Here is a 23,074-nt window from a genome sequence, read left to right on the forward strand (position 1 = left end):
AATTAAAGAAAACCTCTGTTATGACTAAAAGCCTCTCCATCACGCTTTGTGTATGATACTTTGCATGTATATCTCGTTATTTCTGTCTCCATTAAACTACAAAAGCAGATTCCAGTCTAAGCAGTTGAATTTCTCCCTTTCTTTGTCACCCCCCCAATCCCGTCTCTCTCCTCCTCCAACAGCGGTGATGGTGCAGGATAACCTCGGGGGTCTGAGTAGAATTAGAAATGAAAGTTGATTTAATCAGTTGCTCGCTCACATACACCTCAGACCAGGTTAGAGGGGGACAAGGTTGTGTGTGTGTGTAAGTGTGTGTGCATCTGTGTGTGTCATCAAAACAGGGCAGCTCACTCCAAAGTCCCTAAATCAGCCAGGACATTTCTATTGTCAACACAACACTAACAGCAATGCTGAGGCCATCTGTTTCCATGGGAAACTGTCCAACAAGCAGCTTTAGAACCTGTTCATTCACATAAACATGTTGTTACTTCTACTGTGCATTAACATGATAACAAATGTAATTGTCTTGTAAAAAAGTGTTATTGTTAGATTTGTTTCTCCCAAGTGATATTTTTGTGTTTGAAGTATTAGCCAGGCTGATAGAAAAGTAGTGTTGTGTCAAAGTTGAATGTGCAATGTCATTAGTATTTTTTTACTGATCTGATAAGCCTCTGATGATCATGATAAACCTGTACCTGGTATAGTTGTGGCATAATCCAATTTTTCCTCAGGATTTGAGAGACGAAGTTGAATCAAATATGAAGATGTAGAATGTCATTTAACAAAACTGTACTAAATACTGAGGTCATGAGTCTAATTCCCCCCAACATAACCATAACCCCCCTCAGAAACAAAGTCTAAATATCGATTTCACATTTCATTTATTCTGTTAACTATTCAGTTACATTTTTCTCTACACTGTGATGAATACAATTAGGGTTGGGAGGTAGATAATGAAATTTAAACATATTGAGTCTAAAAATACTGGAATGAGCCTGTAAAAGACCTTTGTATAGTATAAGGTTCAGTTGCTGTAGAATTTAAACTCTCCCACAAACAAAATACCCTGAAAAAAAACATAACATAATAAAGGGCCTCAGTGTCCTCAATGGTTGCTACGACCCTGATCATACAGATAAAATTCAGATTTAAAGCATAGAGAAAACTAAAAGAAATCTCAATTTTTAAAGCAGTAGGAGCAGGCCTCTTTTAGCAATGTGAGATTGTTCAATTTAATATTAATAAATTCATTAGCAATATAAAGATTTTAGAGTCTCTCAATAGCAGATCTGGCTTTTTTGAACAATTCAAATTCAAACTTGATTACATGACTAACATACAAAAATATTTGCTTATTACTTGGAAATAAAAAATTACAACAAGCTCACAAGAGCAGCTTATTTGCCATTCCCTTGAGGGATGAATACTTGTTTTTGCAGCCTGTCACACAGTAAACAATGTGACAGTAAACATCATACAGTATGTTTTAAATGTGCAATAATCAAAGATAACAGATGATACACATAGAGGGCATTTTGTGACCCCTTTTTTTGACAAAGTTACAGGGAGTCAGATAAAGGAGGTGTCTCTTGTTGACAGATTTTCAGTGGGTGAGAGCCCATTTCAACCTGGTTGGGGTTGGATTTCACTGTGTGCTGTAGAAGCCTATTTGTTGTGGAAAGGATTACGGTGACCGATCTAGTCGCAAACAAGATTAGTGGCAGCGGATCATGTTTGATTGGGAAGCTCCAAAACAGCCCTCTCAACTGTGAGACAAGTTGTTGCCCTGCTTGTAGCCAGCAGGAAGGAAATCATGAAATACACCTGCAAATAAATCAGGACAAGAGGACAATGTGTACTCTTTACTTCACTCTCTCTGACCAACCCACTTCTACATGGCTCATTGTTTTATGTTGTTGCAGATCTGTCCAGCTCACTCTGAAAAGCAGGAGACAACAAGGCCCACTCCGAAGTAATTTTGCCTTTAATTTCAAGATTGAGCTGTAGAGTCATGTCTTTTTATAGAGCTGGACACAAACACACACTCACACAACCACGGTCACACACACTCAGGAGTATCTGTAATCCCTAGTTGAGACAGGCAGACACCCCCCGTGCATCACTCTCCCGTTCATTCCATAGATCTGTCATCGTCCCTGGACAAAAGCACCTCGCCAGGATGACTAATCTGCACTCGGCTCGCTGTCCTGGCTGACTCAGGCTGCCATGTCGATTCTATTTCAGACGTGACTCAGGGATCGCTGAAGCGAGCTATGATTGGAATGGAGACAAGTCACACAAAGGGGAGACAAAGACAAAGATGGACAGAGAGCAACAGAGAGAGGGGGAGAAAGAGGAATTCTATTCCCAACTCATTAAAACTTCTTTAGAAGCTGAAAGATGACTAGAGGCATAGCAGTGCTTATATCATTCTGTGTGGGTGTGTGTGTGTGTGTGTGTGTGTGTGTGTGTGAGCGTGTGTGTGAGAGAGAGAGAGTGTGTGTCTCAGTCCTCTCTTGTCTCCCCTCCAGCAGTGACAGTGAAGGCTCCAGGGCTGACACAGGGGACAGCCCACCTCAGTCTGTCCCAGAAACCCTCACCTTGTCTGGGCCACTAAGCACACCACAGCCCCTTAAGTCACCAAGCCTACCCATCCAGACAGTGATGCTGCTTAGCTGGTGAGGCTGGGACAAGGAGTGGTTTTGGGAGTTGGGGTGCAGGTTGACAGGCTGTCATAACAACTGCACACACACACACACACACACACAGAATACACACATGCACAGAGAACATACAATATCAATATGATGCTATGTGAGAGAAAATACATCACTGTTTCTCCCTGCACCCTATCTTTCCCCCAGACCTACCCACCACCAAAACCACCAACCTGCAGTATCCTGATATATCATCCTCAATGACCCAAATTGGTGAGTCTGACATGCATACACACCGGCACATACACACACAGACACAGGGTAACTTGCACAAAGAAGCACATACATGCTTGATAGAAATGCAAAACAACCCTGCACACAAATACATGTGAACATTCACATATAACCACCAAACACACACATTTTGTCCTTTTTCCTGGGAACTGCAGAAGATATTGTTTAGTAACATAAAAATATTTTTTGAAATATGAACAAAGCTGGAGTTGGCTATTCAGATAACATTTAGTTATCCAGTTATTTGGAGAAAAGCTAGGAGAAGAGAAAAAAGCAATTTATCAGGATAAAAATGAGATGAATGTTGTTGCAAAAGTGGTTGCTTTCTTTCTTCTTCTGCTATTCAGTCCACAATTTATGTGGAATTATGCACATAAACATGCACTTATAGTTGCCAGTTTATTAGATACATGGGCATTAGGCATAGCTACTGAGAGATGTTTCTAATATTTTGTCCACCCCTTTAATATCAATGAGGATAGATTAAATATGAGAAACACTTCAGTACAAAGCAACACATTCAACAGCACCACAAACCATAGCCTCCAAAATCACAATATAGTTGAACATGTAGTTTTGTTGTAGTTCAACAAAAACTGAACATTGAAACCTAGCCTTTTTTTATGGTTTTGGACTATTTAAAGTGAAGAAATATGCTTTATGTTATTTTCTACGCTATTAATTTGCTATGGCTAGTTATGTTTAGCAGCTCCTCTAAACTTTTAGCTGAGGTGAAGGCATACAGTCACTTCACGATACTGAGGTAGAAAACCTTAAATATGTTTATTCTTCAAATTAACCACATTTTTCACATTTGAACCACAACAGAATAATGCAACCACAAGCACTTGAACAGAAAATGTTAAAATTATTTTTATCAGAGATTATTTAAAAAGGTAAAATTATATTTGACCTAAATTTCACTCTGTGCTAATGCTAGGTGTACTAAATTGCCAAATAATGCAGATTTAGATATAATTTTGTAACTGATGTCTGTTGGGTCTTTGGTTTTGTACATGTGTTACCAGAATATGTCATATTGTATTTTTGCTGTTTGACATTTGACAGTGGTGTCTTGTCGTCCCATGTGGGATGGACCAAATGTTTGACATGACACCGAAATAAAAATGAGCTAACCACACTAATGTATGTGTATGCTGAGATAACCGCAGACCGCCAGCAAAGAAAGACCACCGGTAACTGTTACAAAACAAACATTGATCTGTTAGAGTGGGACAAAAAGTCTTGAGGTTTTAGACAAGCAAAGTTTGCTGTCTGATGTTGGAGACCCTCTATTCTGCCCTCGCTCTGTCTCTGTTTCTTTTCCACAGATACATTGCAGATTGGTGGGCCTGCTGTCCTTGCCATGCAGTGGTACACCATTCCTGCTGAATTATTCACATCTTGCAGAGAAGAGGAGCAAAGAGAGACAGACCGTATAAAGCTAAGCTAATTAAAGTAGTGGTATTAAAAGTGTGCCTATGTCTCTTCCAAGAAGAGAGGAAAGAGAGATCAGCGGCGATACCTTTCCTCTCTCCGTGTCTCTATTACCCCCCCCTTCTCTCGCTTCACTTATCCCCTTCTTCCCTCGGCTTTCTCAGGAAAATTACAACCTGACTGCTCACTTTAATATTTCAGCATCTAAGTGAGTGTGACAGGCTCTTCTTTGTGTGCCCCCCCCCCCCTTCCTGTGTCCCTACCTCCATCCATTGTGTCGTTTGCTCATCGGTCCCCCAATGGTTCAACTCAGAGAGGGAGAGAGAGGGAGACAGAAAAAACCAAAAACAAATCAGGCTCAAACCAAGGCCTCTCTGCCAGGCTATCAGGCTGTCTCTCTCTGTCTCTCAGTGAGTTTCATGACACGTACGCGGCCATGAACCTACAATGAGGAGAGGTATCGCTTCACCCTGATGTACGCCACTCACACTCACACTCAGGCTTAGACGCACACAGGCAGTGTTTCAGAGTGACAGAGAGGGTAGTGATCTTATCCACAGAGACAGACATGGACTCAGAATAGAGGTGTGTGTATGTCTTTGTGTGTTTGTGTATATTAGAAGTCACCTCCTATACTTGAGCCATTTCAGCTCATGAATTCCTTTGAAAAGGCTTTGCTGCAAACAAAACAGGAATGGGCTTTTGTATATGTACGTCTATGCTCATATGTATCATTGTGAGCAAATGAATCATAAATGTGTGTCTGGACACGTATTATACACAAACTGTATTATACATGTTGGAGTATCAGAGGTGTACTTGTTGGTGGAGTGATAAAGAGTGTGTTATTGGAGGTGAATAGCCAAGAAGATGGTTCAGTGTGTTGTGTGTTCATAGGCACTATGATACACATCAATAATTTAGCTAGTCTCCCCTACTCTCCATTCATTCTATTTTCATCTCTGCCATTTGATATCCCTGTCTGCTTCCACTGTCAAAACTGAGCGTATTTGTGTCCAGAAAGCAAGTGAAAAATATACAAAGAGCCTGAATAAACTAGCCCTTTATTCCAAAAAGTAGGAACGTAAACAACAGCACACCAACAATGTATGGACAAAAGCATTCAGGAATTACATATCTGCACCTACACATGCGCTGGTATGTCTGCACACAAACACTGATTCACACACAAAAAGAATCACACACAGAAACAGAGACTCTCAGTGAAGTGAGCAGGTAGCGACATTGTACACAACATTGATCATATAATTTACTCCTCAAGCTACAAGGCTATTGATCAAATAATTCCATATGTGGGCCTTGGCCACTGCCAAATTGCTAAAATGGGGATGCTCTACTCAAAGTGTGTCCCATAATGGTTTTGGCATTGATCGCAGCTATCCCTCACTCACTCCCAATGCAAACAAACTGCATTCAACTGCAGAGAGAGCAAGAATCAAATCACACATGCACGCGCATGCAGACTGACACTTCAACATACTTAGAACATGCACACACAAGCTTTCAGTGCATGTCCTGTTATATATTTGTGTGTTCATCAAATGTTGAAATGAACTATTTGCGCTGGGTTTCAGAGTAGAGCTGCATTGTGTAGCGGCAGGCAGGATTTTAGGAGTGATTGGAAGATTAAGGCCAGTTGAAAGGCCAATTTGACCCCATTTTTACTCTGATGGCTCAGCTGACCGATTTCCTGCCGCTGAGTCGCCTGGAGGCTGGAGTCACACACATATACACACATGTACAGTAGGTATGTAATTTATGTGTGCAGCACAAGTGCTTGCATGCATGTACATACAATACCTGTGAGTGTGCGCATGCATGTACAAATGGATACACATCCACAGATGCCAGTTGCTGTTGGCGACAGAGCGTGTGGTGAAAAGTGAAAGGAAAATAAATTAAAAAGACACAATAGGATGAGTGAAGCAGAGAGAGACAGAGGAAGTGACAATAGTGATGAGGTCCAAGTCATAAAATCTCATGGAAGGCTCTTCCCTTCGCAGCCAAAGTGTTGTTATGCTACTTACATGTACTTAATTCTTTATTTTGGCAGAAATATTGTGAGGGAGCAATAAAAGAGTCTAGAGAGAAAGTCATTCTTTTTTACGGGCTGACAACACAGGATGCATTTCAGCCACATTTTTCAGCTGTCCATCTTGCGCGTCTGATGGAGTAGATACGTTTCTATTTTAATCAATACAGCTGTCCACAGAGGCCTTGTAATTGCTCATGTTTCACCCGTGATTTTTATGCACAACAACCCAAAGCATCCTGCCAAAATGTAGATGACCACACATAAGTACTGTGGCTGATCGCATCCTAGACACTGATGGAAGACTGAAGCTGCTGCTGCTGACCTGCTGACGTGCTGCTTTCATCATGTAGCCTCTGTAGACATGGTGTCAGCCACACTAAGTTGCACAAAACTCATCACCTTAAAACTTTTCCAAGTTTTCCAAAAATGCCAGACTTAATGGTGGTTTAGCGAGCTGAGACTCAGTAGTCCCACTACTTACCAGATGTTGGCTGTGATTTACACATGATTTGCTGACCACAAGGGGGGTAATAAGAGAGAGATTTAGCCCTTTTCCTATACTTTTTCTTTACAAAAATAGCCTAAAAATTGAGTTTTAACACATAACAAGCATTTTCAAATTTAGCTGACTTATGTGGATGTAGTCACAGAGAGGATCACACGAGATTTGTAGAGGAAAAGAGCTGAGAAGTGTGACTGTGGAAACGTAACACGGGAAGGAAGGAGAGACACAGAGACAGAAAAGAATGGGAGAGAGATAGAGTGTGACAGAAAAGGAGAGAGAAGGCGAGTCCAGCTGGTGGCAGAAACAGAGAGAGATGTAAGGATATGACACCTCCTGTCTCTGCACTGGGCCTCACTGGCCTTTGCTGGAACATACATGACAGCCCTGTCACACTCATTTACTCTCTCTCTTTTTCAAGAGAGATATTTGTAGTGAGGAGGAGAGTCATACACAGTGGGCGAGAGAGGGACAGAGAGAAAAAAGGAGAGAAAAATAAGAGCAAGAAAGAGACAAGGGGAATGAAAAAAGATAGAAAGAAAGGTTAAAAGCAGTAGTGACACTGCATCAACTCACTTTCACATTGCTTCCACACTGGTGTCTCTCTGCCACAGTACTAATGTCCTTGTCATACCACCAGCATGTGTGTGTGTGTAGTTCCACTCCTCATAAGGTAAAAAGTATCATTTAAACTTTGGAAATAAAATAAAATAAAATATTCTTCTCTTTATCTCTTTGCCTTCAAAACAAACAAATGTCCCTATCGTGTAGCTGGATCATTCGCTCATTCTTTCTCTTTATAAAATGTTCAAAATCCATCCAAAATATTTTTTGTGTAGATACATTGATACAATGGTGAATAATTGTTTCTTTTTCTAATCCATAGAAACTACAAGGATATTCACTATCCAGTTTAATCTTCTCCAACATACTTTTTATTGGGATAACCCCAGCTATTCTAAAAGAAACATCTACTAACATAATATTTATCACCAATTTATCATATTATATATTTCAGTTCATTTCTTCATAAAGGGATGTCCAAAAACATTGGCACTCCACTTGTGTCAGACGGGGTTCTGTACAGGCCAGTCAAGTTCTTCCACACCAAACCCAGAAAATAATTTCTTTATGGCCCTCGCTTTGTGCATTTGCTGCAGCATTAAGATTTTCCTTAATTAGAACTTAGGACCAACCCATGAAAAACAGCCCTAGATCAAAAGCACATAAAAGTAGTCATGGCCATATAGACGATAAAGTGTATTATCAATATTAATATTATTAAAGGTCCAGTGTGTAACATTTAGATGGAGCTATTGGCAGAAATGGAATATAATATTCATAGGTATGTTTTCATTAGTGTATAATCACCTGAAAATAAGAATTGTTGTGTTTTCATTACCTTAGAATAAGCTGTTTATATCTACAGAGGGAGCAGGTACCCTTCCACGGAGGTCGCCATGTTGCACCGCCATGTTTCTACAGTAGCCCAGAGCAGACAAACCAAACTGGCTCTAGACAGGGCGTTTTTTTGCGAGTTCCGCAGCCTCCTACACGCTTGGAAGGTGAGGGTGAGGCGAGAAGTATTCAAATGGTTGCAAACTGCAATTTCACCACTAGATGCCACTAAATCCTACACACTGCTCCTTTAAGGTAGCAAATGTTGATGAATAAAAGTATACAAAATGTAGAATGTATGTCCATACGTCCCCCACTCCAACCTTACTTTGCTCCCACCATCATCATCCATATTCATGCCTGTAGAAGCAGGCAGAAGAGAAAACATCTCTGGGCGTCCCATGATTTGCATGTGATAAATAAATGAGGTAAACCAATCAAAGGAGCTGTGTGTGTGTGGGTGTGGGTGTGAGTCAGTGTGTGCTCATGTCCGTGGTGCTCCGCTGGTTAAAATTGCATGACAGGAGAAGGGGAGGGGGAAGCGTAAGAGAAGAAAAAATGATTGGTCCAGGACTGTAGTTTATGTAAAGAAAGAGAGACACTGAAAGAGAGAGAGAGGAATGGGAAATGCAGAGTCTTGGAGGGCCCTGTCACACCGCTCGACACAATAATGAATTTCAAATAAGTTATTCACTTCAGGAGTAAGTGGCTGGCACCCACTCCTTACAGCTGGTTTGTTGAGATAATTGATTTTCAAATAGTTTTGAGGATGAGGGACTGAGGCTGGTGGAGGGAGAGGAGGGGGGGGTTAGTGAGCGAACAAGGGATGACAACTACAACAAGGTAGTGTGCATATGTGTAGCACTGGTACTTTTGAGTGTATGCATGTCAATTATGTGTGTCTAGTGTGTGAGAGAGAAGTTACAGGGATGTTTTAATTTGTGCAGGAAAGAGGCCGTGTCGGAATGAAGGCCGGGCGCTAGCTGTAATTAAACTGATACAGCTCTGCAGGCACACACACACACACACACACACACACACACTCATGTCGGAAAGATGAATTTTTCACATCTACTTCATCTCCACTGTCTCTCCTCTCTTGTCCTGGCTCAGGGCGTGTTGCCTAGCTAAACTTTGCGTTGCTCTTCGCAGGGCTGTTAACATGGCAGCCCTCCTCTGCTGGCTGCACTGACACAGATAACTGAGCATCTGGGATGACAGCGACACAGACTCAATGAGATGCATTAGCGGCAGGATTTGAATTGACAATGTAATTTACCACATCTCTCACTCTCTCTCTCTCTCTCTCTCTCCTACTAACTCTCCCTCTCAATCTGTCTCCACCACCCTCTTCTCGCTATCTCTCTGTTTAATTCATAGCAAGAGGGAGAAAGTGAGGTGAGGAAACTCAAGCAGCCGCTGGGGTTTCCATCATGAATATGTTTAACACATTAAACATCATACAGGCGAGAGATAGAGATAGATCAACAAACACTGTCCAGCAAAACAACTATTGTCCTCTTGCATCATTTAAAAAGGATCTCTGTAAAGTAGGTAATACATTTTCAAATGGTAATTTACAGATACTACTAATATGAAAAGGTATACAGATTTATTAGGAACCCCTTTTTCTGAAGTGTTTATTATAAATATTAACAGGCAAAAATGCAAATTGTTTTTGAAAAGAATTTTCATCAGTTTTGTTGGGTGGCACCTCCAGTTAATAATGCCTCTTCCATCTAACTTCAATAAAAATACATTTTAATTTGACTATGACAATTTCACTTCATACCAAGAAGCACAGAGGTGAAACAACTCCACAAATGTGACCCTGGATACTCTGTCATCTGTGCTGTAGTTTGAATGTGCAGAAAGTTATGGACTACGACTTTAAACCAGAAATCCAAAAGTTTTTAATGTTTATTTGACTCTGCTAAGTGTTGAAAAAGTATCAACATTTCATTTGAAAGATCTAAATTTCAATATGACTTCTGCTTTATGTTCACTTGATTTAGGTGTTAAATTAAAATCTTTGGGATTATTCACTGAGATTGCTCCCCCTGGCTTTTACAAGTGTTCCAAAGTCAGCACCTGACAGTTATTATGTCCATTTTTAACAATTATGCAGCAGGAATTTACATTAACCAATATTCTGGATCAGTGCGGAAAGTTGTGTGACAACACTGACAATGATCTTTCCAAAACCTTAAGTGGTTTTTACTGCCTAACCGTAACTGTACTTTAGTTGTCCCACGTCCAAAAAATGTTGACAGTGAACTTTCAGAAACGTTGTCATTAAACCTAATCCAGGGTTTACAGAATCAATCACTATCAACGTTGTTTGATGGGTGGGATGTGAACACACCTCCCTACTATTTCCACAACTTGAATTCTCAGGCAACAGGACATTTTGACAGTTCTGGCCTTAGGCCTAGATACTCATTTAGACCGTAATTGAGCTATAAGCTAAAAGGGTAATCAGGATAGCCTCTATTTAGCACCTGACTGTCTGTCTGTGTGTGTGTGTGTGTGTGTGTGTGTGTGTGTGTGTGTGTGTGTGTGTGTGTGTGTGTGTGTGGCTGTGCGTGGGCTTGTGCGTGTGAGTGTGAGTGTGAGTGTGAGTGTGAGTGTGAGTGTGCGTGTGCGTGTGCGTGTTTGAAACCCAAACCTTGTCATTATGCAAGAGGAGGCGCGAGGAGAAGGCTCTGTGCAGACATGTACACAATCTCTGGAGCCAAATTCTCACATAGGACAGACGGTTGCAGGGCTAAAATCAGACACACATAAGCACATACATGTACACACACACACATACAGGCTAATTGCACACACTTGAAAGCACACACTCAGAACACAATAGTTTTTTTGTGTTTGTGTGCATGTGTACATGTGCGTGTGTGTGTTCTTTCTGATTCAGATTGACAGGATGCTTAGGAGGCTGTGTGCTCACTATAATTACACACACTTGAGAAATGTCGGCTCTCTGTGTTGGAGAGGAGGGTGTAATCAACGCTCTCCCTGTCATGCACACACACACACGCACATGCACGCACACATGCACACACCTGACATTCTTGCAAAGATTAGCAACACACCTCTTTTGCTCTGGAATCCAATCGGAGGATGAAGAAAATAAGTCAGGTACAGACACACCCACACACACAAAGGAAGCATCACTGTCATCATAGTCATCATCAGTGACAGCTGTTGTCTTATCATCAAATCTGTCATCATCATCACTATCATCATCACCTTCATCATTGCATGTTGTTGGCAGCAATCTTTGTTTATTACTTTAGTCAAGAGCTTGTTAAACATGAATCCATTTGCGTGTGCACGCACCTACACACACCTACACATCCACTCACACACATACACCCACACAGGGAAATAACACTTTGAATCCTTGTTTTAGATATTTGTAAACTGCCCCACCATATTCAAGTTCATGTTGAGGTTAGTTATTTTAGAAAACAGCACAAGCAGAGAGGAAATGGAAAAAAAAGAGATTTAGTTCAAACATAAATTTGTTTATTTGTATATGGACAGTTCCTACCAAAGTGTCAGTGTTGCACCTTTGTTGAGTTTGTAGAACTTTACAGTTCTCTTTTTTATATTACTGTAAAATATAATAATGCAAATCATTCCACCATTGTTTCAAAATGTTAGCTAAGTCTCTATATTGTTTTATTCTGTATGTCAGCAACCTGTCGGAAAAATACTGTTTTGTTCAAAATGTATTTCTTTCCCACACATTGATGACAAAATAGGTTGTTTGCAAGTGCAGTGTTTTTGTTAAAGCAATATGCAAATAAGACTGCTGCAAAAACAACTCATGCATGCTTTCCAATCTGCCACCCGCTATGGTTGAGGTCTGGTTAGGTTTAGGCAGCTAAAACTACCTGGTTAAGGCCTTCATGGTTACAAGAAATCAACGCTGACTGCTCTTAGGTAACGGGACGTGCACCATGGTCTTCAATATAAAAGTCACACACTTTGTACAACATCAGGGCACTTCTGCTTTTCCTACTGAGAGAGGTCAGTCATTTCTGACAGGAGTGCCACGGGAAAACATACTCAGGTCATTTTAACAAACAATCAAATAAATGAACAAACAACTGTTTAAGACATTCACAATTGAATAAAATGTATACAATATCAAGTCTGGCTTCTATCTCGGCATATGGCTTGGTCTTGATGTGAATACACTAACCTTTATTTTTCATCGGGATCTCCAAACTTACTTGTTAAAGCAACTTTCTAAAAACCTAAGCTGACTAAAAGTGTCTGTCTTTTTTCTCCGTTCCTCCTGGGCACCTTAATTACCTCGGGCACCATTTACCAGAGGTTATTAAGGAACAGCTGTCCCCTCCCTATGTTTATGTATGTATGTTTCTGCCCTCCCATCTCAGCCCTTAGGCTACCAGTCCTGCCTTTTAGCATAACAAGCATGCACTCTGCAGTCCAGGTTCCATGGCCATTATTCTGCACCCTGTGGTCCCTGCATTCCCAAGTACTCCCCCAGGTCCTGGGCCTCCCGCAGTGCAGTGTTGAGGGAACACTGTTTTCATTAAGACGGTCATTTTCTGCACACTGTGATTTGTGTGCGTTCTTTTAAATAGTTTTTAAAAAGCTAGGGCCCCTTGCATTAAATACCGCCGCAGTAGAACTATTAAGTGGAGAGAAGCAGCCGGACAAACTGTCGCTGTTATGGCATTTCAATTCCATCGCAATGGGATGGCGTTGAGACACACACATGCACAAACACGCACACACACCACCTTGGCCCCTGTTGCGGACAGACAGCACGTAGCTAAACATCGCTTCAAGCTTCTTTTTTCCATCCTTATTGCTTTTACACAGCTTTTGTTATTACTCAGATGTTCTGAGAGAAACTACCCCCCCACACACACACACACACATACACTTACTTACACACAGTCACATACACACAACCTTCTACTGTCTCCTCTTTACCAGCAGCCATTATTCCCTTTTGCCAAACTTCAAGACAGGCAAATTAATTAGGGCCTTCTTGATCTAGAAACAATTATGATTGCTGCACGGCCTCCTCAGCGGAGCCTCAAAGTGTCATGGCTGCCACTCCCAGCATCTTTGAAGCATCGTGCTAGTGGATGGCACTATTAGTGTGACACTGCACTTTATCACCATGGCCCCAGCACCCTTCTAAGAACTCTGAGGCAGCATACACTCTAATAATTAATAATTACCAAATCTAACTGCAGATATGCTTTTTCTCATTAAGGAGGAAGAGAGATACTTGATCATTTCTTTCTTCGTGTGTGTCTGTGTATGTGTGTGTGTACATTTATATGTGTAAATGCATGCTTTGCTGTGTGTGTCTTTGCAACCCTTTCTCCTACAAAATACATTTGTATACTACTAGTTTGCTTGGCCATATATGTTTTGGAGGAAATGTAATTGTTGCCTGGATTACATTCACTTCAATTCTTTTTCCAATCCAGGAGGTGTGATGTCACATAAGTCATAGGGAGGGGGCTGGGATGGCTGGTTGCATGCAAAGCACTGGACAACGTTTGCATCCAACATACTGCATGTTGTCAGGTTTAGGCTACTAAAACACTTGATTCATGGTTTTGATTAAATATTGAAAATGTCAACACTGCCTGTCTTGTGGAAGTGTGGACTTTCCTAACCTAAATATTTTGCAAGTGACAATCATTTGTGAAACGTGATGCTGCCACCATTTGCAATCTGTGTGTAAGCGGTGCTTGCAAATCCCTTTTGTGAAACGGGCCCGAGGAGCGGATATCGTACGGAAAACAAATAAAATACATTTACAGTGAACAGTTTGCAGATATGTTCAATACAAACATTTCTCATTATGTTGAAAAAAAAAACTTTTTCTGGGAAACATTATGTAAACTGGTTTGCACTTAAAATTAAAAGTACTCTTTTAATTTATTTAAGTTCTTATTTACCAAAGATTACCAAGCACAAATGTACTGTATCAGCTCCAGCCTGCAGTCTCAATGATCGTCACATTGATCATTGAGACAGGTTAGGAGAGTCAAGTGCATATAAATAAAACAAATCATCACTATCATAGAACTAAGGCACACACAGCAGATTTCAAGGTATTCAGTTTCTTAACTAATACAAATTGTTTGTATATGAACATAATTTTTAGGAATATTTGTTTTAACCCTGGTGATTTTGCTGTACATGGGCGTTTTTATGTGTTTGGTGTTTCTGATAAAAATGAAGTGCAGAAAGAAGCAGTTCAAGAAAAAGTATAAAAATTGCCCACAGACATGAATATGTTTGTTTGTCATGAGTGGACGGAGAGGTGTTTTAGGCAAGATAGACATTTTATCAGCCTCCCCTATCATAACTGAGACAGGCACTCGGTCATGTTCACGTCAACTCACTGTCGGTAGCATAGCAAAGTCTGCAGGGGGCATGCTCACATACTCACACGCATACACACTCACACACACGTGTCCCAGATTCTAACACAGAAAAGCACTTCATGGACAGGCTGTCTGGGGAAAGGTGTGGACAAGATATTTTGTGGCCTTTTTCTTGGAGCTGCTGAGCAACGCTAATAGTTCTGCATGCACGTACACATACACACGTACATGTACACACACAGGGCCCTGAGAGATGGGTCTCACTCTGCTGTGTGGGGATGAATCCCTGACAGCACCCATGTTGCACAGTAAGAGACCCCTATTTCTGCCACCCAGAGGGAGGGCAGGAGAGATAGAAACCGGAGAGAGCGAGGCGAGGAGAAAAGATAGTTGTCCTCATGTTTTTGCCTTGTGCTTCTTCCTGCAGTCTTGTTGTGGTACAATACGTCAGCAGTGTGAGACCTGCATCTGTATACATCTGAGCTGCGAAAAATGGAATTATTTCCCTCAAATGATGTGTGACCACAAAGGTCGTTCCCTATTCTCAAGCCTTTGTATGGCAGTCCATGTTCCACTGAATGGAAAACCCGCTTATCAATAAAGAGGCCAAGAACTATGAAAGGCCGGAATGTGGGGCAGAAGAAAGGGCTGACTTTTAAAGGGTCTGGTCTTTTGGAAAGGCAGCACACAGGGCTGACAGAATAAATGGCAAACTCATAAACCCTCGATTATTCAGCTCAACTGCAGAGATGAAAACAACAATAAACACCTGCAACCAGGAGACTTTGGTCTATGTGTGTTTGTGTGTTTGTGTGTGTGTGTGTATTTTTTATGTGTCTAAGTGTGGAGGTGATGCACGGATGTGAATGCATATGAATGTCTGGATGTATTCTGTGCAGATATACTTTCAGCACCGAGGTACTGTAATTTGAGTTACAGTATGTAATTCACACTCAGTGCGCAAAGATGGCACAAGCATTTCTTTGGTCAATCAAATGTGCAACAACAAACGTCCAAAATAGCACAATATAAACTTTACCTGCAGAAAATCATCACGCTTGATTCCTTGTGTAATCGGTGATAATTGGTCACAGAACCAAATTAAGTTATGAAGTTGCTTAAAAGGTCAGTCCACCCAAATGACAAAATAACATATATTCTTTCTTACCTCTCTAGTAGTATATAGGCATGCAGATAGATAGCGCTATTTCTTCAGTAGAAAGCCATTCCAATGAAAACTGTTCCCAGTGAGGTCTGAGGATTATCCAGTGATGGGGAGACTGATTCTGGAAAGACAAGTTACTGTTGAATTTTTAAACATCATTTTTCAATGCTGTGAGCACCACAAACAAAATTCCACTCACCTCCATTGGATTGTTTTTTGTTTGCATTGTATCTATTTTGAGAAATGCAATCATCTTTTCAGCAGACATAATTTAAACCACATTAAAAACAAAGCCATGTATTATATATTGAGTGTTGGAAATGGAAATTACTTTTTGGAGTTGTTACTTAGTTTGAATTTCATTTCATGTTATTTTATTGCCAAAATGTCACTCAAAGTACTGTACATACTTGTGTCTTGGCTTGTATTTTGAAATGTGCAGGGAAAAAAGAAAAAAATCTGTGGCTCAGCCATACAAAAAAATCAATATGAAAGTATTCTTTAGGATAGAATGCCACAAAAAGGTCAAATCCATCAATCAATCCCTCTCGCCCGTCTCTCACTGCACATCCCTCTTCCTGTCACTCAAGATTTCTTTATTTCCTCATGTCAACTTTTGGCGTCATCCCTCCCTCATCTGTTCCTTCTGCTGCTTGTTCTTAACATTCTGCCTCCAGGAAAATAACATTACACCCTGCTACTGAATGTGTGTTTTGGGTGTGTGTGTGTGTGCACATGTGAACAGATCTGGTGGATTGTGTGTGTTAACTTTATGGTCGCCCCTGGCCTTCACACCTCTCCCACAATCAACCTTCCCCTGCCTGCTACACCGCACTGTCCTGGGCTATTGTCCAGTACAAAGCACTTTGGAGAGCAGCACCTCACCAGGCATTTGCATTTTAATCACAACATATACACATGTAAGCATTGTGATGTTGCGTGAGTGTAAAGCCTGTCAACAAAAAAAGAATATAGTAGAAAAGAAGTGATTTTATTTGAGGAAAAAAATAATTTCCATCACAATGGGAACAAAAAACAGAGAACTTCCATCAGAACACACTAATAATAATGTTTTTCTCAGTTGATAAAATACATGTACTGTGTGTACTTTACTTTCTGCTTCAGCTTGCCTGCCTTATTTTTCTCGCGATTACCTCTCCAGTTCCTGCTGATCCATCAGCGTTTTAACAGAATAAACGCTTATGGACACTTTATCAAATGGAGGATGATCATCCTTCTTAATTCTTACTATTTTGATTTACTTCTTGAGACTGTGCAGTAGTACTTCTCATTGAGCTAACTGTATTTAAGAGCTGTTACATAAATAAGTGTTTAAAGGTAAGTTAGAAACACCAGCCTTGTTCTTTCATAAGAAACCATTTGGAGCAATTAATTTATGCACAGTATGGAAAACAACTTAAAAAGCTTTAATTTGTTGCCGTCATCGCTTTTGTTATATTGCTATTTCGATCATGTGTGAGCTGAGTGTTTTCGTGCCAGCATGCACTTTACATGACACAGCTTACTGTCAATCACCTGACTCCCACAGGGAGAAATTGAAATCTCTGCCAGGAATACATGTCACATTAAACTTCACTATCACATCCATGTTTATCATTTAGCTGGGACATAATTGTAAACTGTAAGTTAATTACCTTTAGGCAAGGTTTTTTTTTTTAATGACGGACACACACGATGTTTACTGCAAATGTTAAAACCTCTAATTATATGGCAATGTGAGACAATAGGGTTTAACTCTAAATGGTTACTGGTAAAGTCGTACATGGGGTTTATTAGAGCTTTTTACCTGAAAACAGATGCCTGCTGAGACTGGAAACAAGGCTGATGAGAGCAGTGAGACTCAACCAAAACAGTAAAGTTGCAGGCGGTAAAACCAAAACAATGAGCGGTAAAATGCTAAAAAGCTCCGCAGAGCTGGGGGGACTCGATTATCTGAGGGTTTGTCACTTTGAGCAATTATTTTTACGTTACACGTTGACCGACTGTTAATATGAAAATATTGATTGGTGCAGCCTTAAGCAAGTCTAATATTTTAACATGTTTAATTTTTTGCCCACTATATATTTTTGTCACCATTTGTATCTTCTTAACATTATGATCAAATTATTTCATACAGTTTTTTTTATACAGTATGTGTTCTATAAATATTTGGTGATAGTTCATGCAGTTACAAGCTAGTTGGGGATTTGTTTACACTCCAAGTTGTGTGTTCTGGCTTCCTATGTCACAATGTAAACTCTCCTGAGAGAAACAGTGGTTCCTGCAGGTATAGTGAAAGAAATCCCCTCAGTTACATGAAAATCATAAAAAGAGGTGTCATGTTCCAGGTGACTCCAGTGCCATACAGTTATACCTTGGCTTAATAAAAAAAAAATTAAATCATAACCATACTAAAAATATGTTACGTTCCTGAATGAAGGCGATGAGGAGGGGGTTGTAATATCCCCCCGTCTTAAAAGCAGTCTTCCTCTTTCATGCCATCCCACGCTCCGATTGGTATAACAGGTAATTAGTGCTGTGTCATGGCCCCGGGGAGCTGAGGAACGAGGAAAAGGTGGGTGAGGAGAGAAACAGAGAGAGTGAGAGAGAGATTTCTGATTACCTGACAAGTTAGGGCTGGAAAGGCCTACACTTAGCCCATTAAAGATTTTTTCTTCAGCGTGACATTTGAGAGCAGCTGCGAAGCCATGCGCCACCTTGCCATTTCCCTGTACACTGGGCGTCCATTTAGGGACAGGGATGGGGAGAGAGAGAGAGAGAGAGAGAGAGAGAGAGAGAGAGAGAGAGAGAGAGAGAGAGAGAGAGCAGCCACCAGGCCATTACAGTGGCACAAATGGATTTCATTCACCAAGGTGAACTGTAGTACACTGATAAATGCACTTCCTTGAATGTCAGCAAATGTCACCCAAGAAGCCATTTGCCACTGCTTTAATAGCTTCTCCAGACTTACAGAGGGAGTGACAGAAAGTAAGAAGGTATGAGGTAAGATAAGGAAGATGATGAGTCACATGGAGTGAGGGACAAACAAATGCACACATGTACAGCAAGGCAACACACAAAACAACAGAGGGATTGAAGCAGAGTGAAAGAAAACAGATGAGAACAAGTTTGGGCTATTGCCACTTCCACATGATTAAGCAATTAGCTATTTGAGATGTCTCCAACGAGGTAGTGCAACTAGACAGAAGTGGACATTTAGAACATAATCCCTTTCTAGCTTTCCTTCTGTTTCTCTCTCCTCGTTGAGCTTCTGTCCATATGTCTGTGTCTTTTCACCTGCGTATAGTTCAACCTATGAATGTATTTACAGTATGTTTCTGCCTGCCCGTTTGCCTTTCTCTCTCTGTGTACATACATGTATACGTGCATACACAGACACAAGCACCCTTGTCTGTTCAAGCAAGAGTCGACATCATTAAGTGTAATGTGAGAACTTGCAGGTACAGTTGACGCCTCTGCTTCCTGAGAACTGTCACAGTGCACACAGCTCATGGGAGAAGTTTGCCCTCAGGGCTTCGTGCCAGAAAGCCTTACTACTTGGTTAGGTTTAGGCACCAAAACTACTTGGTTAGATTAAGGAAAAAGGAAAGGCAGAAAGCCCCTGAAAAGCAAACTTCTCCCACATGCAGTAATATATAGACATAGGGCTGCATAAACACCTTTTAACATGCACAGTTGTTAAATGTGTCAGTTAGGCAAAGGAAACCAATTATGGCTGGCCGGTAAGTGTGTTGCTTCATCCCAAGGCATCGTCCTGTCTACAGCGCCTCAGCCTTATTTTAAGACTGATAACAAATCCTTTGACCTGTTGCTGGAGGTCTTTCTTTGGTTGTAAAGAAATAACAGATAGACTGAAAAATAGGTTTGGTTTTTCTAATTTTCCCACTTTCCCGCTTCTCTTTCATACATACAATACTTAATCCTGTTGTTTTCCGTGCACTTATTTTACTTTTCACTTTTTTGCTTCTATATTATGTATGAAACCTCCTTTTGTGTCTGTGCACAACTTTTCCAATGCTTTTATGCCTGCATATGTGCTCAGTATGCTTAAATTTAGTATTAACAAATGTGTGTGTGTGTGTGTGTGTGTCTGTGCGTGTAAGTGTGTTGTTTTGACTGCACGAAGACAACGTTGGCTGCAGCCAATCCTAATCCCCCATTCATTTCCACAAGCAGTTGCTAAGGTTACAAATTACCTTTGGTGCTGGTAAGTGGTTTCTTTTATGACACTGGACGCCCTAATCCTTTTACTGAATACATATTTCATTTAGGATTAGCACAACAACGGATACAGTTGTTCTTAGAATATTCCAACTCCAGCGCTCTGTTTTGTTCATGCTCATCAGGCACACTGCTTGCATATCAACGCCAGACTCTCCTTTTAAATAACTATATAAATGAATAAATCTGCTTTTTTACTTTAGTCTGCTCTCTCTTTTTGAAACTAGAGTTGTGGGAAAGCCTGAGGGAAGTGAAACTCAATCAGGCAGGTAGCATTAGATAGGTAACAACACAGCCACTGTCTGGCAAACAATTGATTAGGCCACATTATTCTCTTTTTCAGGTTTCTATGGTGTGTTCAGTGTCTTTTTTAGAGGCCAACAATGGAGGCTGTTTCTTTCCTTTAATCTCCTAACAGTTGATACACACTTATCTGACAGCTTTAAAGGAAAAATAGGAAGAAACCTTTATGTTTTGCAGGAACTGAATTTCACTGGTTGACAAAAGCTTATGAATTTGAGCTGATGGTGTATTTTGTGGTGCCTATGATTAGAGACAGTCAGATGACATAAACTACATTCTCTCCATCCCATTACAACCAGTGTGGACATGGGGTGTTTCCTCTCTTACTCCACCAGCTCCATGACCTGAAAACTACATCTGTGCCACCATTATATTATTTAAAACACATCAGGTTTTCCAGTGTGTGAATTTGTCTGACATTTTAACCAGTACAATCCAATCCCTCTTTCTGCCGAAGTGTGTGAGGATTTGATCCTTAACAACTAGAGTAAACACAACTTTTATAATTTACTTAATTACTGAAGAAATTAAACAAAGCACTGAATTGTCTACTTGAAGGCAATGCAAAGAAAGTTTATTTATAGGGCACATTTCATACACAAAGGCAATTCAAAGCGGTTTACATGACCCATACAGACATCAAATAAGAAATACAGTGCAAAATATTAAAAATAATTCATTTATAGAAACAAATAAATATATTTAATTTAATAAATTGAAGGATGAAAACACAAATAAATGGAAGTGACTTCAGGACTTAAGCACAAGTTGGATGATCTGAGTGCTTAAGATTTAGTAGAAAACATGAATGCTTTTTATCTGGTTTTAAAGATCAGTCGAGTCAAATCTTCCAACTCCTGGAAGTGTGTACCAGTTATGTGCAGTATAACTAAATGCTGCTTCTCCATGTTTTGCTTTTTGTTTGTAGGAACAGTTTACACACCGCTACCTGATGACCTGAGGGACCAAGGGGGTGCATATCATAAAAGCTGTTGGAAAAATGTGTTTTGGTCTTTAACCACGCAGAGATTTCCAGACAAGTAGTGGTATTTCAAACTCTACATGTTCAGTTTTCATTCGTCTTTGTTAGGATCAGCTGCAGCCTGAGAGGCTTTTTGGGGAGACCTGAGAAAAGACTGTTTAAGCTCAACCTTCTGGAAATAAAAAGGGTGGATAGGTTTTTCTGAATCTTGCCTGGACTTGAATGCTCTGATTCTCACAGTTTTTAAGAAAATAGTAGAGTTTGTTATTGACATGATGTGGCTATTAGAATTTGTATCTGAGCCTATAAAACAGGATTTCTCACTCGATTTTCAAAGAAAGAGAGTCGAGATGGGTTCTGAGGAAAATAATGGTGCTTTTTAATGTTCTTCTTCTTCTTTCTTTCTTTTTCTTTGTGTCTGATCCAAGTTGCTTCCACATAGAAGAAGAGTTGAAGTAGAGTAGAGGAAAGATGTTTTAGGGCCCTAAAGATTTAGGGTTGAGGGGATAACTGCAGAAGCCAGTCTACTAAAAGGGGCCACTAACTGATGGGATGCAATGGTGGAAGAAGTTCTAAGATCCTTTACTTAAGTAAAAGTACCAGGACAATATAAAAATACTTCCCTACAAGTTAAAGTCCTGCATTTGAAATTCTCCTTAAGTACATACGTATGATCAGCATAATGTACTTAAAGTATCTTAAAGTACTTGTCCCCTGTGACTATTACATGTGACATTATTAGATTGTTAATACTGATGCAACAATGTGTAAGCAGCATTTCACCGTTGTGTTTGGTCAAGGTGGAGCTAGATTTAATTACTTGATATACTGTTAGGTAGTTTAGCCCAAAGGTTCTCAACTTAAGAGTTAGGCCTCTCCAAAGGGTCACAAGATAAATCTGAGTAATAATAATAAATCTGAATAAGTTCTGCTACAAACATTTATATTCATTTTTTGCTGTTATTTTTGAAAAACTGGGTAATTTTAATTATCTCAAACAGTTATTTAAATTACAACATCTGAGAAGTTTAGAGGGGAAATGTCGCTCAAACACAAGCCAAAAAGGTCAGGAACCACTGATTTAATTTTTAACAATGTGTTGTATTTTATAAACTGATCACATATTATTTTAGGTAAAATCTTCAAAGTAACTGAAAAGTAACTAGCAATTCCAGCTGTTATATAAATGCAGTGGACTAGAAAGTACAATATTTCTCCCTGAAATGTAGTGGAGTAGTATTAAGTATCAGAAAATAGAAATACTCAAGTAAAGTACAAGTACCACAAAATTGTACTTAAGTACAGTACTTGAGTTATTGTACTTAGTTACTTTCCAACACTGCTTGGATGATATCATCTTATTTGATAGCTAACTACCTGCTCAAGTGGCTGAATAACTTACTGTTTAGATAATTAGCTGCTGCTTACTGACTGGCTGGCTGGCTGGCTGGCTGAATGACTGATGGGTATATTAACTGTCTGCCTGTCTGCCTGCCAAACTGACTGACTGGCTGACTATTGAGGCTTAGTCCTGCTATGTGGTGAGCTCATCATCACTGGCAAGCACAACAAAAGACTGATGGGAAGAGGCTGTCAGCTTGTGCGTGCCTATGTGTGTGTGTATAAGTGTGTGATGGCTTCAT

General features: G+C 40.2%; 1 long non-coding RNA gene across 1 annotated transcript; it reads left to right on the forward strand.

Annotated features, from left to right (window-relative positions):
- The first annotated feature begins 252 nt into the window (after positions 1–252).
- Positions 253–8,231, forward strand: LOC122884064. Its single transcript, XR_006379792.1, has 3 exons — positions 253–2,678; positions 2,865–2,930; positions 4,283–8,231. It is a non-coding gene; the product is annotated as an uncharacterized LOC122884064 (long non-coding RNA).
- The last annotated feature ends 14,843 nt before the right edge of the window (positions 8,232–23,074 follow it).

Source organism: Siniperca chuatsi, linkage group LG11, assembly GCF_020085105.1.
Source record: "Siniperca chuatsi isolate FFG_IHB_CAS linkage group LG11, ASM2008510v1, whole genome shotgun sequence".
Lineage (NCBI taxonomy): Eukaryota > Metazoa > Chordata > Actinopteri > Centrarchiformes > Sinipercidae > Siniperca > Siniperca chuatsi.